This window comes from Papio anubis, chromosome 13, assembly GCF_008728515.1.
Source record: "Papio anubis isolate 15944 chromosome 13, Panubis1.0, whole genome shotgun sequence".
Taxonomy (NCBI): Eukaryota; Metazoa; Chordata; class Mammalia; order Primates; family Cercopithecidae; genus Papio; species Papio anubis.
The window spans coordinates 23,086,344-23,092,911 of record NC_044988.1 but is presented as its reverse complement, the minus strand read 5'-3'; the positions used below and the strand labels follow the sequence as shown (position 1 = coordinate 23,092,911).

Below are 6,568 nucleotides of genomic sequence, written 5' to 3'. Positions count from 1 at the left end.
GATGTTCCTTTTCCTACTATTAACTTTCTATGGGCATTCAGCAATTCTGGACCCCTCCTGCCTTTTCAGGACCTCCTTCATTTAGTCATTCTTTCCTGTTCCTATAGCTTCAATCTTTTTCTCGAAAATATTTTCTACAGTCAGCAGAAAAATGTTCTAGGATGTCACCCCCACTCACCCCTCAACCCACTGAAAACTGGCTTTTAGTCTCTAACACCCCCCTGTAATTGGTCTTACCAAAGTCACCAATTTTTAACAATGTCATTATGTAGTCCAGGAATTATCTTAAAGAAATTCTCCCCAAAATGGAAAACACAATGAACACGAGACATTCATTGGAAACTCTTTTATGTAAAAAGTTAAAAGTAAACAAGATGTCCACAGTTAAGAGAATGTTAAATTATAGTGCATCTACCTGATTGAAAACTGTGCAATTTTAAAACTGATAATTATAAGTCCATATGGCAATACCTAAAAATCCTTCTTCAGCTAACTCTAATAAGAAGGAACAAAGTTTTTATAAGTACATTATGATTGCAATAATGGAAGATGGTTTGAATGAAAAAAAAAAGGAAGAGAACCCACGAATATCAAAAATATTGCATTTGGTTTAATGTTTGAGTGTTTAAATTATGATTGATATTTTTCCTAGTATTTGCCAAATTTTTTGTAATGTTGTGACATTGTTTTCATAATTTAAAAAAAACACTTTTTTTCATGAACCAAAGTTATGCCATATCAGTAAACCTGCAAAGTTTTGCAGCCTTTCTCACATTCAATGAATATATTGAGGGACTATGTATCTTTAGCCTGAAGATGGCTGAAGGGTAAATAATTTTTTCATTTTCGGCTGATCTCTTAAGCTTCTTCTGTTTGCAGAACACTCTATTAAACTTGGAACTAGTCAAAAAGTGAATTGGAGTTGACTTTGATTGACATAAATACCATATTTATCTTCTCAGATATGTAATCAGGAGGCAGCTATCTGGCCACACTTGATTACTAACATATCTAAGGCGAATGTAATATCAACTTTATCATCTTGAGTATTAGAGATAAAATCTGAAGCCCTCAGAGAGAGCATGCCTTACTTACCTTTCCCTCATCTTTTACAAAAAGGCTGTAATGCATTTTTTCATTAATTCATATCAGAGCAAATTTGAAGAATAAATGAATTACATTCATCACTTTAATTGAAGAAGTCTTTTTTAAAAAGTATGTGCATCATGCGGAATTAGCAGTATTCTGATCAATAAGTAGTTAAGAGGGGTCAAAAGGATTGACTACTCTAAATATCACACCAATTGAAAATAAATACACAGAAATAAATAAAGTGGTCCTCTGTAACTCGTAGCCTTGCTTCCCAGAACATAATTTTTATACCGGCTTACTATTGCATTCAGCCTTTCTTTGTCTTCAAGTCTTATTTCATGCTTGTTCCCCAGACGGATGAATTATAGGACAAAGTCCCTCTCAGAAGGTCACATTCCTGGGATGTTGTCCTTCCTTTTCTACATAAACCTATAAAAAGGAGAATACAAATATTATTTACTACTATCTAAGGTCTGTCATTATGATCTGACTTTATAAAACAAATATCAAGTCTAGATTAATTCTGTCGGGGTGTGGTAGACAGTGTGAGGGGTAAACATTGGTAAAGCAGCTTTTGCTCTGCAGTTTTTCAAATTACATTCATCCAGTAAATGCTCTTATTTTTTCCAGCTTCTCCAGTTTGCAGTGTCTCCAGTTCACCTCTACTCCCATAGCACCCCACTGCTACGACAGGTATGATTTCATATTCATCCACTATGTTGACAACAGATAAAAGTTTGAGAACTTCCAAATTAAAAGACCAGAAGAATATAGCTTCCTTACACAAAGCCTGGAGATTTGCAGGCACCAATGAGATAGCACTATGTGTGTAAGGTGTGGTATCATAAAAGGAGAGTCTAAAATAGTCTGAGGAAGATCCAGATCAGATTAGGCTGTGACTAATATGAGACCATAGGTACCTGTTTCTTTCAAAACTTGCCCTGTTAAAATCACCTATTGTATATTTGTTTCATTCTGGGAAGTAGTAGACTGGTGAAGCCGATAAAGAAGTTTGTTGAAAGGATATTAGAGAATTACAGAAGATCTGAGAAGGCTGAGATTCCAAAATAGGTGCCATGCTTTCTGCAAAGATACATAAATTGTCCAAAAGTAGTTGTATGGGTTATCTCCTACTTCTGCCACCACGAACTAGGTGCTAAAGTTGTCACAGCCACCAGCGACATGACTCTCCTCCCATCACTATGGTCACCAGCACTAGGACCACTTCTGTGCCAGAGACTTGAAAGTGTCCAAGAACATTTCATGGCTCCACTGAACCCTCACCTGGAGAGTAGATCCACATTCCTCACCTCCCAACCCGAGGCTTGGGTAAATGCCTCTGATTTATAGAGCCATAGTGCATCCTACCTGTACACACTACCTTAGGGCCCACAAATAAAGCAATACTCCAGTGATAGAAAAGGTGTTTAAAGGCTGATGGAAAGCAGAGTGCATAACAAAAACAATTTCAACATTTTACTGTCATTTACCTGTGTTAGTCATTTACTTAATGAAACACTTGTTTTGCTTAAAAGAGAAAAGGTAAGCAGAAAACTGATAAAGGTCTTTAAATTCACCTACTTGGGAAGGTGCCAGTTGCCCTGAGAACAACTACTGTTTGTTCTATACTATATATAAAGACTATACACAACTCTTAATAGTTAAAAAGAACTATGTCCATCAATGATGGACTGGATTAAGAAAATGTGGCACATATACACCACGGAGTACTATGCAGCCATAAAAAAGGATGAGTTTGTGTCCTTTGTAAGGACATGGATGCAGCTAGAAACCATCATTCTCAGCAAACTATTTCAAGAACAGAAAACCAAACACTGCATGTTCTCACTCATAGGTGGGGATTGAACAATGAGATCACTTGGACACAGGAAGGGGAACATTACACACCGGGGCCTATTGCGGGGTGGAGGGAGGGGGGAGGGATAGCATTAGGAGATATACCTAATGTCAATGAAGAGTTAATGGGTGCAGCACACCAACATGGCACATGTATACATATGTAACAAACCTGCACGTTGTGCCCATGTACCCTAGAACATAAAGTATAATTTTAAAAAAAAAAGAACTATACTGAGTTGTTATCTTATGCTAAATGGTGCAAAGTAATGTGTAGACATGATTTTACTTAACCCTTATATAACCACATCAGTTGTTTACAGATAGGACTCAGAGAAGTTGGGTGACTTGCCCAAGGTCACACACCAAGGATGAAACAAAGCCAGGATTTCCACCCAGCATGAGGCCTGGCAGGTGTTCAGTATTTCACCCAAACCACCACCCCCATCTAGGGACCTTTTGGGGGTTAGCAATACTGCATCAAGGGAAACCACCAGCTACAAACTCCATGCTGCAGCCACACTGAGTTGTCCAAGCAAAGTGAAGAGGAACAAGAAGAAACAAAAATTCAGAAAAGCAGCATCCAAAGAGGCGATTCCAGTCTAGTTGCAAGATGAACCTCCCGATTTCCAAATTACATATGTTGGAGCAGTGCTCTTCAAATTTATTTTGCTCAAGTATCTCCTAAAATAATTTGAATAACAATATATCCCCTTTGACATTTCCTAAATTGATATTTACAATTTTTTCATTGTAAGTTTAAATAGCTGAAAAGCATGCAATTTCTCCTACATTGTAAATACTGATATTTCAAAATAGAAATCGCATCAATTTTAAATGTATCCAATGGAAACTACATACATACAATGTGATACATCCCATCATCTATTTTAAAAGGACATTAAGAAGCTACCCTTTCCCAGTTTACCTTTTCCTTTTCTCCTTGAATTTGTATTTTACTTCCCTTATACAATTTAATTGTAATAAAATATATTTAATTCTTCAAAGTCTTTTGTTAATCTCTTATCATGTTTCTCTATGCTAAGAAAGTATTGTGTTTATTAATTGAAACTTGTTTATTTTAATCCCCAAATCTCTAATGTTTAACAAAAAAATCCGAATTAAGTTATATTTTAGTAGTAACAAGTGATTAAAACTACATAAATATACAAATAGATTTAAAATATTGATACATCATTACTAAGTACATCTAAGATTTTACTGGAAGTCCATGCATCCTTAATGCAATAAATGGAAATTTTGAAAAAAAGTTCATGCTTCTTGACATCAGGTTGCTAGAATGGAACTTGGCTATCTGAAATTTAATGGTTTAAAGTGGAACATATGGGCTTTTACTTTCAAATTTGCTCCTCTGGTCCTTACATTTTCTATTTCCTTTAGTGGACCTTTCAGTTACCTGCCTTAGAGTTACCCAGAGTGTGTGTTCCTCTCTCATCATTATCCACCAACTTCCAATCAGCTTTCAAGTTCCATCCTTTCCTAGTCTATGCTGTATTTTTTTCTCTTCTGTTACCTTATATCTACCACTACGCTGGATTGCATTGGTAGCTATTAATTGGGCTTCTGCTTTCCTTTCTTCTTCCCCAGCTAATCCATGTGAAATATTGCTACCAAGTCAGTCCTGCTGGCTCAAGCAAGTTTGGGTTTTGTGCCTATCCTGCTTTAAAACCTATCATCCCTCATTTCCTAAAAAATTCCCACTGAGTGCATTAGCTTAGAACTACTCACTCAAGGCTGGGCGTGGTGGCTCATGCCTGTAATACCAACACTTTGGGAGGCCGAGGCGGGTGGATCACCTGAAGTCAGGAGCTTGAGACCAGCCTGGCCAAATGGCAAAACCCTGTCTCTACTAAAAATACAAAAATTAGCTGGACATGGTGGCAGATGCCTATAGTCCCAGCGACTCGGGAAACTGAGTGGGGAGAATCAATGGAACCTGGGCAGTGGAGGTTAGAGACCAAGATCGCACCACTGCACTCCAGCCTGGGTGATAAAGCGAAACTCTGTATCAAACAAAAAAAAAAAAAAAAAAAAAAATGAGAAGAAGAAGAACTACTCACTCAAGGCCAACCACAATCTGACATTAATCTTCCTTTCTGTACTTATCTTCTGCTATTAGTATGTGAGCAAATGTATGTCCATGCTTCTCAAACTCAGGTCACGTACATCCAAGGATGCGGGCCACTCCCATGATACAAAACTGTGGCATTTTCCTGAAAATAATTTAAGACTTTTTATCTGAAAACAAATGTACTTGTATTATGGAATAAAATGCAAACTTTGTAAAAATGTTTTAAAGGTCCAGATTTAAAGAAATGTAAACCTCACAGCAGTTCTCTGGTTACACTACCAAGTTCCTGTTGACTATTAGTACACACCAGAGGGGGTTTTAAGAAGCACTATTGTGTGAAAGTTCCTTGCTCAGCTCATATCAACTATGGTGAATATTATTGTTTAACTGCCTTTCATTTCTTGTGCAGCTCTCACCCTCCCCGCGTACACTCTGTCCCTTCCTGCCTCCTCCGAATGTGCCTCTGCTCTTGCTTCCCAAAAAAAGACCTGTCCCCCTGAAGACACATTCTGAAATCCCATCTATCTTTCAAAGCTGGCTCAGATTTAAGGCTTTTCTATCAGGGTTCTGTTAATCACATATACTCCCCTCTCACCCTTCCTAAGAAATAATCCTTGATTTCTTCCTCTTGGGGGACACATATTATTTCATCCTGTTAAAGGAATCTTAAGCATTAACATGCTTGAAAGCAAGATCTGTATCTAAATAAAGTCCCTTTCCCTGCTCCTCCAGTCATGCCTAGTATAATAAGTGCTCAATAAATAAGTAGTTGAATGACAGAATGATGGAGTAAAGCATCCCTTTGTGTCCAGGTATTATCACCAAATTACTATTTCTTTGTTTCACAAACCTATGATTGTTTTGAGACCATATAAAATGTATGTTCACCTCGGCTGGGCGCGGTGGCTTACACCTGTAATCCCAGCACTTTGGGAGGCCAGGGCGGGCAGATCACGAGGTCAGGAGATCGAGACCATCCTGGCTAAGATGGTGAAATCCCATCTCTACTAAAAATACAAAAAAAAATAGCCGGGCATGGTGGCAGGTGCCTGCAGTCCCAGCTACTCGGGAGGCTGAGGCAGGAGAATGGTGTGACCCCGGTAGGCGGAGCTTGCAGTGAGCAGAGATCGGGCTACTGCACTCCAGCCTGGGTGACAAAGCGAGACTCTGTGTCAAAAAAAAAAATATATATATATATATATATATATATATATATATATATATATATGTTCGCCTCTACTCATAGCAGCAGACCATGGTCCATTCTGAATCACTGAAAAGTGACTCTCATGGTACGATTTGAAATTTAGTTATAAACAAGAAGACTCTTCCAAATCTTCTCATAGGTCAACAATTATAGAGCTAGATGTCCCATTTCAATTGCCAATATTCTACCCTTCAAAGAAAAACATTAAGCTTTCAATGGCATTTTTAAAAGGTGGCTATACCTAATATAAACAAAATATTAAAATATTTACTAAAGCTTGAGTCTTATACATGGATAAAGGAGAACATTAATGTAGAGCG

The 6,568-nt window shown here is 37.7% G+C and overlaps 1 long non-coding RNA gene across 1 annotated transcript; it reads right to left on the bottom strand.

Moving 5' to 3' along the window:
* Positions 1–331: 331 nt before the first annotated feature.
* LOC103878414 lies at positions 332–5,993 on the bottom strand. The gene is made up of 2 exons (XR_002517642.2): positions 5,031–5,993; positions 332–1,521 (listed from the first exon to the last, which is right to left on the bottom strand). It is a non-coding gene; the product is annotated as an uncharacterized LOC103878414 (long non-coding RNA).
* Positions 5,994–6,568: the final 575 nt, after the last annotated feature.